The following is a 23,497-nucleotide window of genomic DNA, read 5'->3' on the forward strand; positions in this document are numbered from 1 at the left end:
AGTCAGGTCATGATCTCGCAGTTTGTGGGTTCCAGCCCTGCATCAGGCTCAGCCCTGCAGAGCCTGCTTGGGAGTCTCTCTCTCTCCCTCCCTGTCTCTCTGCCCCTCCCCAACTTGCGCATGTACTCTCTCTCTCCCCGACTCTCTCCCAAAATAATAAATAAAAGGATAAGAGAAAACCAGTCTGAAAAGGTGGCATCCCATCTCCAACAGAGGAGATTCATTTCCTTCCCCTGCAGATCTAGATTAGATTCTGAATTTGGGGCCAATCCCACAGGAGGTCCACAAGGACCCAGGGCTCTGCTCCCAGAAACACCTGAGGGGATGCCCTGGAGCCCGGTGCGGCAGATCGGGCATCCTCGTGCACAGAGTGCTCGGTTGGCTGGGATTTGGGGGACTGGCTAGCCAGGGTCGGGCAGGAGAGGGTTCCAGGCAGGTGAAATCCTGGGCAAAGCCTGGAGGAGAGGGCTGGATAGCCACGGGCTGCCAGCATCCAAAGGGTCTTAGCCTGGAGAGTGGAGGCGGCGGGGTGGTGAGGAAGGAGGGGTGATGAAGCTTGAGGCTTTTGTGAGGTCCACGGGGCCTTGTCCACGGAGTAAGGGGTCTGCCTGTTATCCCAGTGCTGACAGGACCCGCATACCGGTTCAGCGTAAAGAAACATGATGAGGTTTTTTTGCCCCTGCCTCCCTCCCACCTCTCTATTCTCAGATGCCCAGAGGCCTCCACTCTGCACCAGACTCTGCCTGGTGGTGGGCGGGAGGCAGGGCAGAAGACGTGGGTCGTTGCGCACCCCAGACTGGGTCACTGGAAGCTCTGTGGACGGGAAAAGAGGCTGAGCGGGGATGCCAGGAAGCATGGCCCCCACCCGCCCTGTCCACGAGAGACCCTCAGAAAATGAGCTCTCATCTCCGTTGGTGGTGGGTCGGGGGGTGCCCTGTGCCGGCCACCCATCGCACGGTCTCACATCCCAGCTCCGCGTCTCGCCAGCTGTGTGGCTATAGCCTGGTCACCTTCCCCTTCTGAGTCATAGTTTTATTGTGTGTAAAATGGAAACATCCACAGAAGGAGGCACAGAGGGCAGCCTCCACTCAGTACTCAGTAAACGTTACTTATGACTTGTGCCGGCTACCCGCAAGCTCTCCTCTCCAACAGGGCTGGGGTGCGGCGTCTCCCCCCTTCACAGACCTGGGGCCTGCTTCTAGAGCTCCCTGTGGGAGGCCCCTTGGCCGTGTGGAGGCGGCTGGCGGAAGCAGCTGATGGCAGCCTCGCCCCTTCACAAATGAAGTCGCCTCCTCTCCCTTCCCCATTAAATCGAGTTTGTGAGCCTCCTGCTCCCGGTTCCCTGACAGGTGGGACGCCAGGTACAGAGCGCCTACTGTGTGCCAGCCCCTCACGGCGTGCTGGGCATCATCTCCCTGAACGCTCACAACCCCCTGATGGGGCTCGTTGCTCCCCTTTACCCGGAGACCTGAGCTGAGGCCTAGAGATGTCTGGCGAGTTGTGGGTGGCCGGGCTGGGACCTCACCCCGTCTGACAACCAGGTCCTGGCTCCTCCCTCTGTGCTGTCCTGCACCCCTGGCTCGTCCCCCACCTGACGTCCCCTTGCACTCCTGCCTCCCCGAGGGTGCCCCACCTGGCTGTTCTGTGCGAGGTGAGCCCCGTGGAGCTCTCACAAGGCACCATTCATCCCGCAGGCTGCTGATTGAAACCACGTGTGGTGTAGCCGGCCAAGGTGGCGGCAGCTCCGGAAGCCAAGCCTGGCCGGGGGCCTGTGGGCCCTGGGAGGATTGGGGGAGGAGGTCCAGCTGACCTGCAGGCCTGCAGGGCTGAGGGGAGCTCCAGGGCAGGACTGGCCTCCTCCTCCACCTGTGTAGCCACCAAGGGGACCCTGACTCCTGGACCCAGACTGGGGACTTGGGAGGCTCAGAGGCCCCCTCCGTGTGAGCGGTGGGGGACCGGGCCCCGAGGCTTTCCAAGACTCTCTTTGGCAGGGTTGGGCGCTAAGGAAGGTGTGTGTGTGTGTGTGCGTGTGTGTATGTGCATGTGTGTGTCCGCCTGCTGAGGTCTGTGCAGGGTACCCCGTGCCCTGGGACTCATGGTCACTTCAGGATTTCTAAAGGACAGTTTGGTGCAGTGAGTAAGACCACAGGCTCTGGAGACTCACAGGCCTGGGTCTGAGTTCCATTTCTGCTGCTTCCTAGCTGCAGAGGCAGCTGTGTAGCCTCTCTGAGCCCTTCTCATTCACCAGATGAGGCCTGAGGCCTGATGAAAGGGTCTGAGCAAAGATGGAGCCACATTGGTTGGGGTGGGGTTTTGGGTGGCCATGGCTGGCTCTGCTGAGATGCCATCCCTAGATGGTGGGACCTAGGACCCCTAAAGGCATTTTGGCTCTAACTCCTGACCTCTGAGTCGTGGCCTGTCTGGGAGTTGGGAGGGTGCTAAGTGTGGGGTGTCTGGGTTTCCTCTGGGGCCTGAAGGCTCCAGTTAGTGGAGGTGAGCAGGGGAGCATTGGATCCCCCGCTGGGGTGAGGTGCGGCTAAACTAACCATCCCCTCCCACGCCAGGAACAGAGCAGGGCATTGTTCGCAGGGCCGCCTCCCTGGCACTGAGGCCCCCACAGGAAGGGGTGTGCAGGCCAGACTATGGCCAGCACTGACCACAGTCTTGGCTAAGCCAGGACCCTTCGGGGGCCTGGTGTCTCAGAAGACGCTCTGGTTTCCCGAGGAAAGCACGTTCTACTGGGCAACTCAGGCCTTGTCCAGCCTGAGGCTGGTGACAGAGATACTTTGAGGGCCTGTGGTCCTGGCTGGGTGTCTCCCACAGGATGGCCCTGGGACATCCTCAAGGGTGGGACTAGCCCCAGAATAGGAGCTCCCTGGAGACAGGCATCCCTGGGCCCCACCCTGTGCTCCAAGGCATGCAGGCCCTCCAATGTCCAATCCAAAAGAGCCCTGCCCCTCCTTACACAGCACAATGCTGAAGCCAGGAGGAAGAGGGTGTCCATGAGACACAGGGCGTTCAGGTGCAGAAGGTCAGCGTTTTGGGGCTCCCGGGTGGCTCAGTCGGGTAAGCGTCCGACTTCAGCTCAGGTCATGATCTCACGGTCCGTGAGTTCGAGCCCCGCGTCGGGCTCTGTGCTGACAGCTCAGAGCCTGGAGCCTGCTTCCGATTCTGTGTCTCCCTCTCTCTCTGCCCCTCCCCCGCTCGCGCTCTGTCTCTCTCAAAAATAAGTAAACATAAAAAATAAATCAATAAAATTAAAAAGGAAAAGAGGGTCCGCGGTTTCCTTTGGGGGCGGACAGCTGAGGTAAGGGGAGGCGAGAAGATGGCTGTTGTGAGGAGGGGAATCTGAGCAGATGTGAAACAGCTCTCCACTTCCTGGCTGAGCGACCGGGACGCCCACCGGCCCTCTGTGAGCCTCCACCTGCTTCTAAAGCAGAGGGGAGAATCTACCACAGGGGGCTGGCTGCGTGAGGGCTGAGGAGGATGGGGTAGGGATGCAGGACCCGGGGGTGGTGAACAGCATGTGGCGGGGGTGGGGGGGGGGCAACCTGGGTTCAAACGTCAGCTCCTTCCCTCACCACGGTGTGACCTCGGGCCAGTCACTTTCTTCTAGAAAAAAAGTTAAAAAAAAAAATCTTCCTCATGGGACTGTTAGAGAAACCAATTAGCTGACATGTGGCCATGGGCTTGGCATCCCATTTGGCCCATGCTGTGTTGGTCCATTTAGTATGCCAGCTTGGCCAGGCTACCATGCCCAGCTATCCAGTCAGGCACGAACCTAGCTGTTGCTGGGAAGGTATCTTATAGGTGTAACTGTAGTCCATGACCGGTTGACGTTTGGTGAGGGAGATTATCCTAGATAATCTGGATGGGCCTTAACTGAATCAGGCAGAAGACCTTCAGAGCAGAGCCTATGTGTCCCTGAAGAAGAGATTCCACCTGGGCCTGACAGCTGTATGAGGTAGGGTTCTCCAGAAAAACAGAACCAAGGGAATGTATTTGTGTGTATGTATACACATATTCTATTGATTATGTATGTATGTGGTGTGGTGGCAAGCTGATGGTGTAGTTCCAAAGCCTGAGATCCAGGACAGCTAATGTTTCAGTTCAAGTCCAATGGCAGGAAGAAGCCAATGTCTCAGCTCAAAGGCATTCAGGCAGAAAGAATTCTCCCTTACATCTAGGACGGTCTGCCTTTTTGTTCTTCAAGCCCTTCAACTGCTTAGATGAGACCCACCCGCATTAGGGAGGGGAATCTGCTTTACTCAGTCTACGGATACAAATGTTAATCTCATTCAAAAACATCCTCAGGGAAGTTCCCAGAATAATGTTTGGCCAGGTATCTAGGCACTCCAGGGCCCAGATAAATTGACATAAAGTTAGCCATCCCATACAGATTTCCAACTTGCTAACCAGCCCCTACCATTGTATAAGCCAATTGCTTGCAATGAATGTCTTAGTGTGTTCCTCCTACTGGTTGTGGTTCTCTGGCTGAGCCCTGATTGATACATATAGTAAGCTACAATAAAAATAATAACCATTATTGTCATCTTTGAGAAGTCCCCAGCAGTGGGCCTGGACATAGTAAGCCCTTGGCAAACACCATGGAACAGAAGTCATGTCAGTTTCTTCCATGACTCAAAGGGATCCAAGCACCAAGGACAAGTCCATTCCCAAGACCCCAGCATGGGCAGCCTCATCGCCCACCCCCCCCACCCAGCTTCCCACACAACTAGGCTGGTGTCTGTGGGTGTCAAACACACTGTGTCAAACACACAGTGTCACACTGTGACACCCACAGTCTGTGGGTGTCAACCAGTCACATAGCTTCATTACATGCCTCTACTAAACACTTCACATATTAACTACTTTAATCCTCACAACAGCCCTCTGAAGTAGCTACCAGAATTCTCCCCATTCTACAGAAGGGTAAACTAAGCCACAGGGATGCTCATTGTGCACCCAAGATCCTAGTGCCGTAGCAAAGGAGCAGGGGCCCAACCGGAATCAGAGTCTTTATCCCGCTGCTCTTGTGACAGCTCTTAGCCTGCTACTTTCTAGAAACTGAAAGAGGTTTTCCTGTGACAGTAAATAGGTCCTTTTATGTTTTTCCTCATTATAAGATAAGTGTGTGTCTCCTTGAATTTTGATCTCAGGTTGAATTCCAGCTTTGAGCCTTCATTGTCTGATTCATCTGTGTACCCTGGGTATCTGGAACATAGTAGGTATATAATAAATGTTAGTTGTTTCATCTTTTTGCTGAGCTTCAATTCCCTCTGTTATATAGTGGGGTTCCTGACGTATTCCTCCTTGAGCTTTCAGTTGTCCAATATGTTGATTTTCTTCTTTCTCATGGGATTCTTGCCACTTACCTTGTGTGTGTGTGTGTGTGTGTGTGTGTGTGTGTGTGTGTGTGTATTCTCTCCTGATAGCCCCTACCCTCACCCACTGTTTGGGTTAGAAGGTGAAGAAAAGGAAGCAGGGGAAAGGAAGGAGCGAGATGTTGGACAGGAAGAAGAGAAGGGCCAAGACAAGGGTGTCTGCTCTGGCTTCTTCCCTCAACATTGTAATGGAGATTGTAGTCAGAATTACAAAGCAAGAGGGAAAAAAAAATTAAAAAGAGATCTGGATTGGACAGAGAGAAGTAAAACTAATCTTTATTTACAGGTGACATGATCCTGTACATGGAAAACCCTAAGGAACTCATTAACGAACTATTAGACCTAATAAATGAGTTCATCAAGGTTGCAGTATACAACAGCAATATGCAAGAATCTGTTGTGCTTCGGTACGTTTGCAACGAGCAATCCAAAACTGAAATTAAGAAAACAATTCTTTCACAGTTGTTTCAAAAAGAACAAAATGCATACAAATCAATTTATCAAAATTAAGTGCACAAGTTGTCTCTGAAAAGTAGAAAACATTGTTGGAAGAGACTGAAGAAGCTCTAAATAAATGGAAAAATATCAGATACTCATAAATTGGAAGATTCCACTAATATTACTAAGATGGCAATACTCTCCAAACTGATCTACAGAGTCCATACAATCTCCGTCAAAACCCCAGCTGACTTCTTTGCACAGACGGATAAGCTAATTCCAGAGCTCATATGGAATTTCAAGGGATCCAGAATAGCCAGAATGATCCTGAAAAAGGAGAATAAAGCAGGAGCATTCACATTTCCCAATTTCAAAACTCACTGCAGAGCGACACTAAGCAAGACAATATGGTACCAGCATAGGGCTAGCCATTTAGATCAATGGAATAGAACTGAGAGTCCAGAATTAAATCCACATCTCTGTGGTCAACCGATTTTCAACAAGGCAGCCAAGACCATTCAATGGAGAAAGAACAGTATTTTCAGCAAGAAAAGCAAGGAATGAGCTTGGGTTTGGAGATCAGGCAGACTCTTGACTTGCTGTGTCATTCTGAGCAAGTGAGTTAACTTCTCTGAGCCTGAGTTTTTTCATTTGTTAACATGAAGATGGTGAGAAAGTGCTTGTCTCCCTGGTCAGGACACATAAAATGTGTGAATTGCTTAGCTCAGATCTGGCCCCTTGAGCAAATTCACGGGCAGGGCGGGAAGAACAGGGTGGGACACACCAGTGAGGGTTAGGGTCTGGTGCTCCTCCCAGGTAGCCCCTGGGGAACCCCTTCCCCCAGGAAAAGTCAGGGCCAGTGGGGTTTGAATCTGCAGACTGAGCTTGGCGGAGCTCTGTGGGTTGGTAATAAATAGACAGGAAAGGAGATTCCATTACGCAGGAATGTCTGGGGAGGGGGTGGGGAAGGAATCGGCTTCCCTCCTAGCACCAGCCAGCCCTGCAGCCTTGATTGATGTGCCTTGCACCACAGCAGCAGGGCCTGGCGGAAGGAGGCCCCTCAGCCGCCACTCACCCCTCCTGGAATGAGGCCAGCAGCCAGATGTTCCTGGCCTTTGCGGAGCTGGGATGGGGGCAGGGAAGACCGGCAGTGGGCCAGGGGGCAGCCGCCCAGATGTTGAGCCTCTGCCTCCTTTTCCTCAGCAGCTGGGCTCAGGTGGCTTTGGTTCTGCTGTTGACCTTTGGCCAGTGGCCGCGTCTCCCTAGGCCTTGACTCTGTTCAGAATTGGGGATGGTGGTCCTCACCCACCCTGTCCTGCTGGGTGAGGCACACAGCTGCCAAAAAAGAGCTTTAAGCTCCAAAGAGGAAAATGTCCCACCTGCCCAAGGCTCTTGGGATATTCTGGCCAGAGCCACAGGCAGAGGTGTGACCTGGGCCTGGGCCCTCCACAGGGTGGGGAGATCCCGGTGAGGCCCCTGGGTTTGTGGTTTGAGGAGTGGGTCTGAAGGCAGATTCTGGGTAGGAAGGTGGTGTTCCATCAGCAGGTGCTAAGATCCATCCAGGGTTTATTGCCTCACGTGTTCCCCTCAAGAACCATGATTGTAGAGTGGCTCAGTCGGTTGGGCGTCCAATTTCAGCTCAGGTCACGATCTCGCGGTCTGTGAGTTCGAGCCCCGCGTCGGGCTCTGGGCTGATGGCTCAAAGCCTGGAGCCTGCTTCTGATTCTGTGTCTCCCTCTCTCTCTGCCCCTGCCCCGTTCATGCTCTGTCTCTCTCTGTCTCAAAAATAAATAAAACGTTAAAAAAAAAAAAATCCTTTAAAAAAAAAAAAAAAAAAAGAACCATGATTGTAGCAAAGGGCACACCATCGTCTCTGGCCTTCTAATGATTTTGGTTTTAAATACATAATAATTGGGGCGCCTGGGTGGCTTGGTCGGTTGAGTGGCCGACTTCGGCTCAGGTCATGATCTCGCGGTCCGTGAGTTCGAGCCCCGTGTCGGGCTCTGTGCTGACAGCTCAGAGCCTGGAGCCTGTTTCAGATTCTGTGTCTCCCTCTCTCAATGCCCCTCCCCTGTTCATGCTCTGTCTCTCTCTGTCTCAAAAATAAATAAACGTTAAAAAAAATTAAATACATAATAATTAAAAGAAAACAGGAAAAAAATACATAAGGAGCAAGAATAAAAGAGAACTAAACATTCCCCCCAAGATTCACCATGTATGATTATTAACTGCTAACACGGTGCAAATTCTTCTTTATTTATATTCTGTGTCTGTGGATATAAATATTTATGTATGCATATTTTTCAATAAGTGGGCTCATCACACACGTCTAGCTCTGCAACCTGCCTTCCTCCACTCAGCAGCACGCTGTGAACATCTGCCCACGTTCAGAAATGTGGATCCACATCGACCTTGCAGCTGCCTTTTCATTGTGCAGCTGCCTCATGTCGTTGGCTTTGGGGAAATTTCCAGAATTTCTCTCAAATGGACAGTGTAGCACCGAGTCTCTCTGTACCTACACCTTTGTTCACATGTAGTTTATTTCCTTAGGATGAATTCCAAGAAGTAAACTCAGTTGGTTGAAGAATATATCCTGTGGGGGCTTTGAGGGACATACAATGAAACTGACCTTCTGAAAGCCTGGACCCATTTAATTTGCACACGTGAGCCCTCGTTCCCCCAACTCAGCTCATGTGTTTCGTGCTGGAGGCTGCCTTCCACGTCCACCCTGGCCTGGCCCCCACCTTTGGAGGAAGGTGGTGGTACCTGCGGGGACACTTGGCTGTCACTGCCGGCCCAGGGACACATCTTTCCCTAATGTTCTCTAAAGGACACCAAGGAGTGGGGACTTCCTGGACTGGAACTGAGCAGAACTTGGCTAAGTCCTGTCTGGTCCTCACTTTGCCCACCTGCGAACTGGGAGAACTCCGTATCACAGTTCTCTCCAGTGCATGTGGTCCGTGGATGACAGCACCCTCTTCTGTAATCCCACCTGGCCGGCAGGGACTTCCGTGACTTCGTGTAGGGACTGTGGCAGGCACAGAGGCAGGACGTCACTCCTGAGCACTTACCACAGGCACAGTGCTGCGCAGTGATGGGTCTGCTTACCGCCAGACAGCCGCGCGGCTGGGGTCTTAGAGGACCCGCCTCCTTGGTCCCCGGGGAGAAGGAGGTGTGACAATGCAGCCTGAGGGGTGACCTCTTGGAGAAGTGTGGGGGGGGGAGGGGAATGGACTTAGAGGTGACCTCTCAAGGGTTCCTGGAACCCAAGAATCCCGTGAACTGCGCGGAACCGGCAGCTTTCATGACGTTCACGTGTACACACTCTCATCCAACTTCACACGCAAACCCACACATCAGCTACTCGGGACAACATTCCAGCATTCTCTTCCCTTTCACAAACACACGCAAACTGAAGCCTACGGTCCTCTGCCTCACAGATACACCGTAGTAACAACAGGATAACAGTGATTTTAATAACACATTCATTGAGCATTTCCTATGTGGTGGGCACTTCCCGTGCATCATTTAATGCCCCCAGTAGCGGGCATGATCATTAGCTCCACCGCACAGAGGAGGGGGAGCAGGTCACCTGCCTAAGGTCACAGAGGTGGGGAGTGGAGGAGCCCTGCCCTCGGCACACAGTGGCAGCCCCCCTCCCCGCCACTGGATGCACCCTGACCCACCCCAGCTCCCTGCAGGCTGCCTTCCCGCCCAGGCTGCCGGTGGCCTGGCCGAGGGAGCGCTTGCCGCATGAGTGCCTCCAAGTCTCACCCAGCCCTTGGTACACAGTCGAACAGACCAGGCTTGTCCAGACTCCGGCAGCTGGAGACACAGTAAACCCAGTCTGTAAACCACCTTCTTGGCTTCTCACGTAGAACCAGAGCTTCCCCCAGACCTGTGTTTCTGAACTATAAGGGCAGTGGCACCCTCCCTTCCTCCCTTTACCCTCCTCCCCTGCCCCGGCTTCATCTCCCTTCCATCTCCTTCCTTGCCCGCTCAAGCCAGCCTTGAGGACTTACTTACCTGTGCCTGGCCCCGAGGTCAACACTGGGCTATAGCAGGGAGAGCAGCCTGGTTTCCATCCTCCAGGGACTGACGACGGTTCAGCCGGTCGGTCGTATGAGGCCCAGAGGACGGGCTCGCTCAAGGTCACACAAGGAGTGGGCGGCAGAGTCAGACTTAACAGCCACGTCTCCCACGTCAAGGCCACAGCTTTTCTTGGGGAGACAAGCCCACCGGGAGGACTAATGGTGCTGTGCTCTGTATACGTGGCAGGAGCTCAGAGCAGTCTGAACACTAACTGTAGCAACAATGGCACCAGGCATTTTATATGCCTTCTCTTATTTACTCCTCCTGATAACCCAATAAGGCAGGTATTATCATTCCCATCTTTCCCCCTTTTAACAGGCAAAGGAACCAAGACTCACAGCTGGTCAGAACTCAAACCCAGGCATGATTCTCCAAAGCTCAAGCTCTCTCATGAGTCTGCACTGCCTTGGGTGATGAAGGGGCTGTGGCACCCGACACGTGAATGCTTTGGCAAGCTGGGATTTGAGCAGGCTTTTAAAAGGATGGGAGGAGGGGGATGGCTAAATGGGCAAGGGGCGTTGAGGAAGACACTTGCTGGGATGAGCACTGGGTGTTATACACAGGCGATGAATCACTGGAATCTACCCCTGAAATCTTTTTCCCCACTACATGCCAGCTAACTTGGATGTAAAGTAAAACATAAAAATAAACAATAAAAAATAAATCAAAGGATAGGAGGAGAGAGGGGAGCATCCTGGGAAGTAGGCCCAGCTTGAAGTCAAGGTACCCATGAGCCCTAGCTCACAAGGGGACAGACAGATCAATCTGAGGGGAGCCCAGCAACCTCTTGACCTCAGATCCTTTCTTGAAGGAGCTAATAGATGAGCCTGGCCCTCGACCTCGGTGTGGAGTGCTCCTGGGGACTGTGCGGCGTTGGCCCCAGAGAAACCACAGGAAGCCCTGAGCTGGGCAAAGTTCTCCCTGGTGTCATTAACCAGGTGCCATGGAAGGAGGAGCCAAGAGGCCCCTAGTGACTGTGCCACCCCTTGGAGAGGGACACTGCCAGGTCAGGTGCAGGAACCAGGCTCTGAAGCTCCTCGGGACCCACTGGCATCAGGCTTCCTGGTGTCCGGGGCAGCTGCAGGCCAGCGTGCCAGGCTGGCAGAGGTGAGTCCTGGGCAGAGGCTGGAAAGTGGAGAAGGGAGAAGGGGAACGCTACTTCCGCCATTTGTTTCTCTCTAGGGTGGGCAGGGCAGCTGAGCCCAGCGCTGTGATGTGCTCAGTCAGATCCCCAAATCATAGGAGTTAGAACCCAGTGCGCTATGGTAGAGCCAGTGGGTGATTAAGTCAGGAACCTTCTAACCCACAACCCTTCACTTCCCACCGTGATTTCTGGTTAACCGACTCCTCCTCCTTTGGGTCTCGGCTCAAGTGGCCTCTCCTTGGGGAAGCTGCCCTGGTATCTGCCCTCTGGCCCCCACCACACACCGGAGGTGTGGTCAAACTCCTTTGGAATAGCACTTCTAGAACTGGGGCTTTTCCTAGCAGAGTTTGTAATTATGTTCTCATTTGTGGGATTATTTGGTTGATATTGTGCCCCTTCTAGCTGTAAGCTCTGAGAGGGCAGGAGGTGAGTGATTCATGGTCACCAGAATGTCCACAGGCTCTGGCATATAGTAAAAACACAAGAGCTATTTGTTGAACAAATGGGTAAGTGGGCAGGTGTGTGTGTGTGTGCATGGATAGGTGAGCAGAAGGGTGAATGTGTGCAAGGACGTGTTAATAAATGGCTGCTGGATGGTGAGTCGATGAATGGATGGGTAGAGGGACAGATACATGAATGAAAGCATAGGTGGGCAGAAGTTTGGAATGTTAGACTCTAAGAATATTAATAATCACGAAACTCCAGGCTGCTAAAGTCCGATACTTTTAAAAACTGCATTATACACTTGCATCAAAATGCTCAGCATTTTGTAAAACGGCTCAGCATCAAAATTAGAAGGAGAAATTACAGAACTCAACTCCCTGTGATAAGAGATGAGCAGACAGATTCAGAAAAGTGAAGTAGATTTGCCCAAGATCACCAGTTAGGTGACCCCAAGTCCCTGTTTTCTGACCATTGTGCAAAAGAGCCTCTGGGAAAGGGGTCAAAGTCCCAGGTTCCAATCCTGTCACTTCCGCAGTCTCTCTGTGACCTGGGACAAGTCAATGGGCCTCTCTGTTTCCTCTTTAGAAGAAAAGGTTACAAAATCTAGGGTTTTCTTTGCATTCTTGGGAAGACCAGCCTCCCTGGGCTTGGCCAGACCTGGGTACAGATACCCTCCCCCCACACCTTCCCAAAAGCCCAGTGGAGCTGTCGGAGCAGATGCCAGGCCCCTGGGGCAGAGGCCACTTGAGGCTCCAGATCTGGAGGGGCAAGACCAGCCTCCATGTCCCTTTGAGCTGGCCTGGCCATCAGCTGTATCTCAGGGTGTGCTTTTGCACTCTCAGGGAGGGGGCCGTGGGGCCCCTCGGTGGGTTTCTGGCTCCACATGCCTTGTGTGGAAGTTCTTCACCGACCTGGACCCCTGTAAGCCCAGCCCCCGAAGCTGAGGAGAGGTGTGTTTAGTTGGGGAGAAACCCCCACCAGAGTCAGCCTTGGGCTGTCGGTCCCAACCTTGAGGAAAAGGGATTGTACGTGTTGTCTAGGAAGGGGGCTTTCTGCCCCGGAAGAAAGCAGGCATTAAGTGTACTCTCAGGCCCCAGACACAGGGCTGTGCAGTCAGAGGAGGAAGGGATTCTGGTGTGTGTGTGTGTGTGTGTGTGTGTGTGTGTGTGTGTGTGTGTGACAGAAACAAGAGATAGACTGGGTGGCAGAGGTATGGGGTGGGGTGCAGGAAGGGGGCAAAGGACAGAAGAGGAGGCCAGGGTGGCAGTCACAGGGACTCCTGGGGCCATAAAGCCAGGCTGAAGCCTTTGGACTTTATCCTCTAGAAAGTAGAGAAACTTTTTTGGCTATTGTTAAGGCTTTCACATTTTCTTTTTTTTTTTTTTTTGACACTAAAAAATTCATGTTGCACGCTCATTGTAAAAAAAAAAAAAAAGGAAAGGGTACCACCAAATGCTCAATGAAATCTGTTTCCCTTCCCCTCCCCCAGAAGTGACCCTGACTGCGGGGCCTTTTGTATCTTTGAAGCAATCTTCTAGGCTATATTTATTCAATGTATCCATCCCTCCTCTTGATACAGCGGAAGCATATCACACACACCATTCTGCTGCAACGTACACATTCGGGTCATTTCCTTGCATGGATTTTACTGCCGTGTGCTGCTCCACTGTGTGACCACTCTGCCCTTCGTTCCCCAGTCCCTACTACGGACAATTTTGTTGAGGCTTTTGGTTCCACAAACCATCCCGGGATGAAATATTCTTGTGCATATCCACTTGTGGGCACACGGACTGGTACCCACTGGATAGGTTCCTAGCGGTGGTATCACTGGGCCTAAGGGTACAAGCACTTGGCACTCAGCAGACATCACCAAACTGCTCCCTGCAAGTTTTGATCAGGGGGATGACAGGCTCCCAGCATCCGGGCAGTGGTTCCTGAGGTAGGGGGCGGAATGAGCAAAGTATCTGTTCATGAGCCACAAGGTCTCAATGTCGAGGGGGCCGTTTAAAAGAAATTTTTTTTAATGTGTATTTGTTTTTGAGAGAGAAAGAGAGAGAGAGAGACAGAGTGTGAGCAGGGGAGGGGCAGAGAGAGAGGGAGACACCGAATCCGAAGCAGGTTCCAGGCTCAGAGCCGACAGCACGGAGTCCAATGTGGGGCTCGAACTCATGAACCGTGTGATCATGACCTGAGCAGACGCTCAACAGACTAAGCCACCCAGGTGCCCCGGGGGGGCCTTTACAATCTTAAAGGATCTTCAAGTGTGCATTCCCTTGGAGCCCCTGTGAGCTCCGGGCTCGGCGGCTCCCTGCAGTGCCTCGAGGAACTTGGGAGGAAGGGGCCCCACTGGTTGTGTTCCTTTGCCGTGGGGAGAGGTTCCCAGGCCCACAGCCCTGCACAGGACCCACATCCCCCACGGCGGCCACAAGCAGCCTAGTGGGGAGAGGACAGGCTGTCGGCAGCTGTGAGGGGCCCGAGTTCAGCCAAAACCCGTGCAGAAGGCTGCCAAGAGTTTCTTCTTTTCATTTCTCCAAGTCTTGTGCTTTGGGCCGGGGCACAGTGTCATCCTCATGTTTCCTATTACTTTACAAGACTCCCATCAAAGCGCCAGCCGTGCAGGCCCTTTGATGTCTGGGCCGATCCTGCCTCCGCCTCGGGGAGAAGCATCTTTGCTGAGGATCAAGAGGGGAGTCAAGCTGCGATGGTCCCCAGGCCTTCCCTACCTCATGTGCTGCCCCAGCTCCACTCCTGCTGGGACCCCAGGCTCCTGGGGTGGGGGTGGGGTGGGGGGTGGGGTGGGGGTGGAGTGAGTGGAGAGACCAAGGCCCCTGTGATAGAGCCCAGAAGGGGATTCAGAGGCCCAGAGAGGCCAAGGGGCCACCCCAGGCCACACAACAAATTGGTGAAGTGCTCCCTCTCAGATGGTGTCCAGACATGGGGGGAGGCCATGAAGGGGATTTCTACTGTGATCGAGCAGAATCTGGCAGCCTTTGCTTGTTGGTCTCTCAGTCCCCCATCCCCCCCCACCCCCCCACCCCCCTCTTATTTCCTAGAACCCTCCTGGTGCCGACACCCCGTAACTGAGGCCGGAGGGGCAGTGTGGTATCTGTGTCACCTTGTTGGGGTTCAGATCCTGGGATCTGTCCCTTTGAGCTGTGTGACCTTGGTCAAGTTACTTAACACCTCTGAGCTTCAACTTTTTCCTCAGTAAAACAAGATGATGACAATTCCAACTTCAGAGAGTCCTTGTGAAGGGAACTGAGAAGATTCCTGAAAGGACTTAGCATAGTGCCTGATACAGAGACTCAAAAAGAATACTCCTACCATGGTTGTTGTTGATGGTGACAACCAAGGAGTGGGAAAGGGGTTTCTAAGCAGAGGGGGCTGGTGTGGAGTAACCCTGCTAATCCAAGACCCCACCCCTGTCTAGTCAGGCTCCAAGGAGGGGCTGGGGCCGTCACTGCCTCCAGGGAATGAGATCCTTCTCTGCTCCTCCCCTAAATCCCCACCTCAGATTCCAAGGAGGGTGTGAGGATGGATGGAAACAGGGTGCCAGGCTTAGGGTGGGGGCACTGATGAGGTCTGGACCAGGAGGCTCAGGAGGAGGCAGGGGAGAACTGTCTGGGAGGACATGGCCCTGTAGCCGTGACTCCGGAGGCAGCCAGGGTGGGAAAGGGGGGTTGGTTTTCTGGCAAAGCTGAAAAGCTTTGGATTTGACTTGGAAACACATTGAGAAGTCCCTGGCGGCTGCCTCCGCCGAAACGGCCTCTCTGAAGTTGAGCCCAGGCTGGGGAGGCTGTTTTATATAAAGGGGCTCAGGGGACCTCAGTGATGGAGGACAGGCTAAAACCTCTCCCTCAGAATTGCAACACATGCCCCCTCCACTGAGCTCCCACATCTCCCGAGGGCCTGCCCTGGAGGCTGGATAATTCTCGGGGCCAGGGGCCAGGGGGACCAAGTCAAGAAGGAGTCAAGTCAGGGCGCCTGTGTGTCCTAGGAGCTCACAGGGGGGGAAGGGGGGAAGCACCTTCTCAGATAGTCCCCTGGGTTCTACCTTGGTTTTGTGTCATATCTGTGTTTAGCCTGTGATTTTACTCATATGACATTTTTCTTTAAATTGACTCCTTTTTAAAACTTGAATACGTTTCTTTGAAAAGGAACTGTATATTGCTACTGTAAATGGAAGACTTCTAGCACTTGCCATGCAGAGCAACCGTATTAAATAAAACAAAAACAATGTCGTTCAATTCTAGCTAGCCTGAGACTTGCTCTCTCTCTGATAAAAACGAACAAATGAGTTTAGCAAATGCGACAGAAGACAGGCTAGCATCCAGCTAAGACTGCCTCCTTGAGTAGAGGAGAAAATGTCTGAAAAAAATGCTAGATGCCCAGTTAAATTTGAATTTCAGATAAACAATAAATAATATTTTTAGTATAAGTGTATACTAAATGTTGCATAGGCTACACTTATACCAGAAAAAAATGAAATTCAAATTTAACTGGGAATCCTGTATTTTATTTGTTGTTTTCCATTCTCTCCTTGATGAATGGAAGACAGTTTTTAACGGAATAACTTCCTCACTGCTAAGAGATTAGATATTTCCATGCAGTATCCTTATGCCACCAAAAATAATCTGGAGAAAACCTGTCCTGATTCAAGGTGGGATTAGAGCAGGCAACAGCAAAGTAGTGTGGGGATTTGAAGGTGGCTGTGCACTTGAGTGAAATTCTGAAAAGCTCCATGAGGAAGAGAGAGGTGTGGGGTTTGGGTCCTAGTCAGGGACCAGTGAGTGCAGGGCCGCACCCTTCCCCCACTGGCCCCAGGACTTCAGGGACAGAGGACACCCCGCAGGGATGCAGTCAACCCTGCTCTTAGGGGACAGAGGGGCATGTGTTTGAGGAAATGTGGCTTGTGAGCATGAGTGGCTGTATGTGTTTGCTCAAATCACACCTACTTAGGACACAAAAGAGCTTTTGAGGGCATCTCCTCCAACACCTCCCCCAGCCCCTGCCCACCCCCGGGGGGGATCTAAAACTTACTTGCACTTCTCCAGTGACGGGGTGCTCACTACCTCTTAAGGCATCTCTCTCCATAGTTAGGTGGTATTGACCGTCAGAAAGCCCTTCCTTAGCCTGAACAGAAATCTGCCTTCCTGCTGAGTCCCTGTAGATTCACTTCGACCCTCTGAACAGTCTCCCCTCTGCCCCAGGACAGTCCTTCAGAGATCTGTGAGTCATGAGGGTAGCCCGCTGGAGTCTACTCAGACCCAGCTCTCTGAACTATACCTCTTAAGGCTTGACTTCTGACTTCCTCACTTGCAAGGGCACGTCTTAGGGCTGGGACAGGGTTGTTGCTTGGGGTGGCCCTACTTATGTACTATCCTTAGGAAGAGGTTGTGCGTGGAGAATGCCGGGAATGGAGATGAGGCTAGCACCAGGGTGGCAGGGAAGTGTCTTTCTTGCGGAACTGCAGGGAGATCTGGGGACACGGGGCTCTGTTCCCTGCTCAGCACCTAATTCACTGTGCGGCTTCAGGCAAGCCCCCTCTCCTTCCTGGGCCTTAGCTCTGCTTTATGCACTGCAAGCAACTTGATCTATTCTTATGGGTAAAACCCCTTGTGCCTGTTCTGAGTGATTGGTGCCCTGGCCGTTGGAGTTCCCTGAGGGAAGGGTGTTAGGCAGGGTGTGGGGTCAGCAGGGAAAATGGGCAGCGTAATGGACAAACACAATGGCAGTCTGGGAACTGCCTGTGTGCCAATCGTGGCCTAAGGGGCCTGCCCGCTCTGGCAGTACGTGGCTCTGGAATGACAAAGCAGGACAACACAAGGTGATCAGTGAGGTCCCATATGGGGGAGGGGCCATCCCTGCTGGGAGAAAGGAGGTGTCCCCCCCTTCCCCCCCACCACACGGTTGAGCTGGCCCTGGCCTTGTGTCACTCCATCCTGCAGACTTTCACACGTGTGTCAGCCCACACCCTGCCACCCGGACGGCCAGAGGACAGAGGTGCTCTGTGGAGTCCTGCGAGCAGGCCAAGGCTCATGGCCTGAGGCTGGTGTAGAAGGCAGTGGGGGAGGCTGGCTGGGCGGGGCTGGGGGTGCAAATGGGGTTTCTCTGCCAGGGAGAAGGTCTTTAGGAAACAAAAACTCGAGTCAGAGCTGGGGCCTGGCTGCTACACAAAGGGGCTTTCTCCTGGCCCTGCCCTTCAGGGCCCAGAGGCTGAGTGAGGGGGAAAGCTCAGAGGGCTCATACTGAATCTTCAAGCTGGGCAAGGTCTCCAAAAACCAACAAGTCCGCCCCCTGGCCTTCGGAGAGGCCTTCCTCACAGATGGCAGATGGTCAGAGAAGGCGGGCGTCCTGCCACCTCCCGGGCTCTCCCCTCTGGTCCTCTGCTGCTATCTCACTGCGTGACCTTGACCAAGTCCCTGCCCATCTCTCTTGGCATCAGTTTCCCCAGCCGCGTGAGGAAGGACCTGGATAAATGGTCTCTCTGAGCCCTCCTGGTCTCTGAGACTCCCAAGTTCTCAACGATAAGAAGCTCTGAGAGTTTACAGAGCACTGTCCTATTTCCTGCTTAGTTTATCTCTTAACCTGGTGGTTAGTGAGGTGGATGTGGTGAGCTCTACCCCTCCAATTTTTTTCAGATGATCAAATGGAGGCTCAGAGAGAGGAAGGGGTCCTCCAAGTTCACACAGTGAGGAGGCGGCTGAGCCAGTCTCCTGTGGCGGTGTCCAGACCTCCATCTGCCACCCTGGCGGTTTGTACCCTCTCGGAGTGCAAGGGATGAGAGCACAGGTCAGACCAGGCACGATTGCTTCCCTTACCTGTTTTCCACATGGATTTCTATGTAGGAAGTATTTTGTGGGAAAAAATTGTTGTATATAAAAACAAAACAAAACAAAGAAACCCAGAAAGCCTTGTGCTCTCCTTGGACTTCTCAGGTGGAGTTGAGAGGGACCCCTCCTTCTCGGAGGCACAGGCCACAGGACCCCCTTCTCAGTGCCACAAGCTCAGGCAAGAGCTTCCCATGGCTAATGGAAATGAAAGGGATTTGCATTAAAAATTTTTTTTAATGTTTATTTATTTTTGAGAGAGAGAGAGAGAGAGAGAGAGAGAGACAGGGTGCGAGCAGGGGAGGGGCAGAGAGAGAGGGAGACACAGAATCCGAAGCAGACTCCAGGCTCTGGGCTGTCAGCACAGAGCCCAATGCAGGGGCTTGAACTCACGAACAGTGAAATCATGACCTGACCTGAAGTTGGAGACTTAACCGACTGAGCCACCCAGGTGCCCCTGCACTTTTTTTTTTTTTTTTTTTATCAGAGACATTTAGCATGATGGCGTTCGGGTGGAGGTTGGGAATTTTCATAACACATAGAACCACAAAGAATGAGGATGTCAGTATCACAAAGTGTTCATGATGGAAGGCTCTTTAGAAACCATCTAGTCCACCCCTCCCTCCCTGCCCTTTACTAAAGGGAAACAGAGGCCCAGAGAGATGAAGGTATCTGGCCCAGGTCACACAGCATCAGTGGCAGAGATGGACTAGAACTTGGATCTCCTGACTTCCCCCACAGTTTCAGTACAAGCCATTTGCTGAGGAAGCAACAGGGTAGAGGGCCAGGGAGGGGGAAGAAGAAGAGGGGGCTAGGGGCCTGGAGACAGTCAGACAAGAGGTATGTGGGGTCCAGCCGCCTGCTGATAAGAGACCCACAATGCCACGCCAAAGGGATATTTTATCAAGATGTAATTTTTCCCGCTGCAGACACTATTTTCTTTCTCGTGCAGACTATGCTGGCCTTTGCGATAAGGCGCCTAGACATGCTCACACTAAGGCAGCCAAAACATGAGGCAGGAGGAAAAAAATTCCCTTCTTAATCTCCCCCCCCAGCCCACTCCCCCCCCTCGTTTCCTCTCATTCTCTCCAAGTTCTCATGCCCCCCCCCAACCCCCTCTCCCGCCAACCCACCCGGCTGGCTGGCCTCTTCCTGCCTTCCAGTAAGCCAGCCCAAAGGAGCCAGGAAGGTATGTAGCCCAGAGGAGGTCAAAGGAGAGAAGTGTGGAGGGGCTTCCCCTGGGAAAAGAGGGCCAGGCCACAGGCTCTCCCACCACCAGCGAGCACCAGGCAGGGTGCGGGGTGGGGTGGTGCATGTTATTTATGGGTTTGTCACTGGAGCCTTCTCCCTCCGAGCTCCCCACCCCCCCAATCCCTGCAAATGGAACACACAACTCTCTCTGGTTGGGGGGTTTAAGATGGAGGTGAATAGAGTTTTCCCCATCTGAAGATTCCCTACTCTGTCAACACCCTGGGTGCTGACCTCCTAATCTAAGGACTGATGGGAAACTCTAGGGAAAAGGCTGACCTGCCTCCTTCCATCTAAAAACTCCCAGACTTAAGAGATCTGACCAGACAGGAGATCTGGGACCAACTAGTCACTGATGGACCAGTCTCTTCTGCTCTCTAGGCTCTCCAGGCCTCAGTTTCCCCAACTACCCGCTAAGGGGGGGCGTGGTTTGGACTCATATTCTGACACTAAAATTCTACTGCTGTATTGTTCACAAGATGATGTTCTAACCCAGGCCTCCTGGGTGCTTGGCACATTGGCTGCATGGCCCCCATGTATCAGTACCCCGCCCCTGCTCTGCTCAGGAAGTCTACCCCGCCCTGCACATCTGGATGGAATTTACCCCCCAAAGCAACTCAATTACCGGTGATCTGATCAGGACGGCTCATGTGTCAGAGGGGGCCCTGGTGAAGGTTGCTCTCCCAGAGATGAGGGTTCCTGGATGTATCATCCACCCTTCTCACAGCCTGGGTGTCCTCCTGGGGCTGCTGGAGGGACAGGGCCGGGGGGGGGGGGGGCAGTGTCCTGATGAACAGGGGGTTGGGGATCCAGAAGGGGTATCACCTCCTGCTCTGTCTCAGGCTCCCTATCCATTCAAGACCTGAATCAGCATATAAAGGCTAGAGGGTGAAGAAAGATGGTGTTTGAATTTTAGACCAGCTGGTCTGGCTAAGTGTCCAGCCATGGAATCTTTAAGGCTGGTAACCCTTATGGCTTCTCTTTACCTTCCGATCCCTAGCAGGGAGCCTGGATGGTAAAGGCTGGTGCTTACTTGCAAGGTTGCAGTAGTGAGGGTTGGGGGTACAGTGCTGTGTCTTAGGAATCCCTCCTTGGGAAATTAAGGTGATCCTTGCCGTCTTCCTGTGGCTTCTGCTAAGTTGGTAAGTGGGGGGCAGTGGGCTTTGGAGTTTCCTATTTCTTCAAGTCTGCATTTAAAACCTCTTATGCCGAGCCCGTCGCTAAAGAACTGTTTTCCTGTACGTTGAGCCTCCCTACCCCTCACCATCCACATACACAGGAGGGTCACCCAGCCCAAGAGATCTGGGCTTCGGCGTGCTGTGCCTATCAATACTAAAGTAACCTCCTGGGAGCCGGGGGCCACCAGATTGCCAAAAGGATTGGAAACAGAGTGAGTCATGCTTATCGGCAGTAGAATCGCGACTCAGAGTGCTTACTGCCCGCCAGGTGACCCACCATGGTCATGGCTCTGCAGGAACTAGGCTGGGCTCGCCAGTCTGAGGAAATAGTGCATGCACGCACATACACCCACGCCTTGCCTCCTTCCATCACTGAATCTCACCGGAATCTCAATCCGGCAACTATTCCCTGATGCCAATTAAGAACAAAGCGCTGAGCTTAGCTCTGCTCTGCGGAGAATGAAAAGTCCGAGGCCAAATCTCACTCCCCCAAGGGCTCACCCTGTCGATGTCGGGATAGAAAACACTGACCTGTAAAGCCAGTTAAGAGCATGAGCTGGAGGTGGGCAGGCCACGCTTGAATACCAGCTCTGCCATGGACAGGTGGGGGGCTTCAGGCAGAGACTTTAGCCTCCCCACCAGCCTCAAAACGTTGTCCGGTTGTCAGGAACGAGCAGGCAATGCACGGAGCACACGGTGCCTGGCACAGAGTAAAGTGCTCCATGAATGGCCGCTTCGTTATTATCTTGTGAAATAATTAGCATTAAGACAATAACCTCTCACTTACCTGGAAACCTTCCTACCTTGCAGAACCCAGCCTAGAACTCACATGAAGCTTCCCTTCTGAAAAGTCCTCTGAGCTGTCACCAAAGCTCGCAGGCCCTTCTCATCAGTAAGCTGATGACAGAAGTGAGGGTAGTACTAGTTTGGATCACTTGGGGGCAGGAAAGCTTCCCGAGGCCTGAGGATGCCGGGCTGACATGGGTGGAGGGTCTGGGCTGGGAAAGAGTGGGGAGGCTCAGGTGGGGATCAAGTTCCCAGGGGTCTTGAATGCACCTCTAACTCACTGGCTGCCTTGGGGCAATGGGGGAGCTGCTGTGGGGTCACTGTGGGTGGGGGAGATGGCAAGATACAAGGCCTTCTTCAGGAAGCTGACTCTGGGGGCTAATGCAGGTTATGGTGAGGGCCACCGGCTGGCAAGGAGGCCAGTCGGGGCCCGTTGGAACCCAGACAGCATTTAATGCCAGGATCTATCCACAGCATGAAATTCCAGACGGGAAAATCACCACGTACTTGGCAAAGCCCCCCCCCCCCTCACCCTTCACATCCTTTATATCATGTGATCTTCATAATTCAGTGAAATGGTTATCTCCACTTTACAGTGGAGAAAAGCTGTGTCCTTAAAGAAGGGACCTCACTTAGCTGTTAGTGGCACAGTGAGGCCAAAACCCCAGGCCGCCAGCTCCTGCATCAATTCTCCATTCCCATGGAGGGTTTGAGGGTGCTCTGCCTGCTGATTCTTATTAAATGCAGAGACATTCAAGAACAGCATAGCACTGCACAGTCTTGGGGCCAGGGTGGGGTTCAGGCGATGAGTGAGCCCCTAGAGGGTTCTAAGCACTGACTCTGGAGTCAGGGAATCCTGGTTGGAGGCCCAGCCCCATTACTTACCACTAGTGTGGCCTGGAGAAGCATCCGAGCCTCCCTGGGCCTCAGTTTCCCTTGAATGTGGAGCTGTCTGCCACAGGGGATGCTCTTTCTCTTCCACAAGCCCTGGGAGGGAGGAAACTTGTCTCATAGTAACTGTCAGAGCCCCCATGCCTGGCGCGGGCCTCAGAGCATCACATAAACTGTCAGTGTCATCATGATCCATCATCCACATTTATTCTGGGCACTTGCTATGTGTAGATTACTCAGCTAAACGGATGGTGAGACCGTTGGTGAACTCTCACAGGAGTGGGGAGCAGAGGCCACCGCTGAGGGTGAATAAACATCAGTGGGGGTGCTGCAGCCCAGGAGGAAGGGGCCCTGAGTAGGGGGAGCTGGGGAAGAGCTCACCAGCAAAGCATGCCAACAAGCACAGGGTCTGAAGACCCGGTTCAATTTTCCACTCGGCTGTCATCTTGCCATGTGATTTCTGGCCAAGACCTGGCCCCTGTTTTTCCTCCGGGAGAACAGATGGAGGGCACAAGGGACTGGGAGCCGAGCTGTCAGGGAGGGAGTCTCCCTCACCTGAGGCCTCCAGGCCTGTTGGGATCTGCCGGCCTGAAGGGGATTTCCTGGGGCCGGCCCAGTTCCCAGCCCTGCTGACGTCTCCTCTGGATGAGTGCCCAGAGTTGGGGGGGGGGGGGTTGCCCAGAACAGCACTCCAGTGGGAAAGGCAGGCGGGCACTCTCCCAGCCCATACCTTGGCCCTCCCTCTGGGGCACTGGGGTCTCCCCACCCCCAGCCTGAGGTGGGGAAGCTGGGGATCCCTTCCATTGAAAGAAGAAGGCACTGCCCCTTGGCTCAAGATCCTGATTTGCTGTGTGACCTCAGGCAAGTCTCTGCCCCTTTCTGGGCCTTGGTGCCCTTTCTCTGAAACGAAAAGGACAAAGATTTCAAGCTTTTTTGGAACTCTGACACACTGGGATCCTGCTGGGGGTTGGCGGGCGGGGGGCTAGGGGGTCCTGGGAAACAGAACCAGGATGGAGGCGGGATTCCAGGGCCTTGCTTCCCTACTCCGAAGTAGAAGGTAGA

At 53.3% G+C, this 23,497-nt stretch overlaps 1 protein-coding gene across 1 annotated transcript in view; it reads left to right on the top strand.

Annotated features, from left to right (window-relative positions):
* Positions 1 to 10,895: 10,895 nt before the first annotated feature.
* The window catches only part of SYNPO (synaptopodin), a 68,019-nt gene continuing 55,417 nt past the window's right edge, over positions 10,896 to 23,497 (top strand). Inside the window, exon 1 of the mRNA XM_019464428.2 lies at positions 10,896 to 11,021. The gene's annotated coding sequence lies outside the window, so the exon portion shown is untranslated. The remainder of the gene's footprint in view (positions 11,022 to 23,497) is intronic.

The sequence above is a fragment of the Panthera pardus genome, unplaced genomic scaffold, assembly GCF_024362965.1.
Source record: "Panthera pardus isolate Hobbes unplaced genomic scaffold, ASM2436296v1 HiC_scaffold_2, whole genome shotgun sequence".
In the NCBI taxonomy this organism is placed as follows: Eukaryota; Metazoa; Chordata; class Mammalia; order Carnivora; family Felidae; genus Panthera; species Panthera pardus.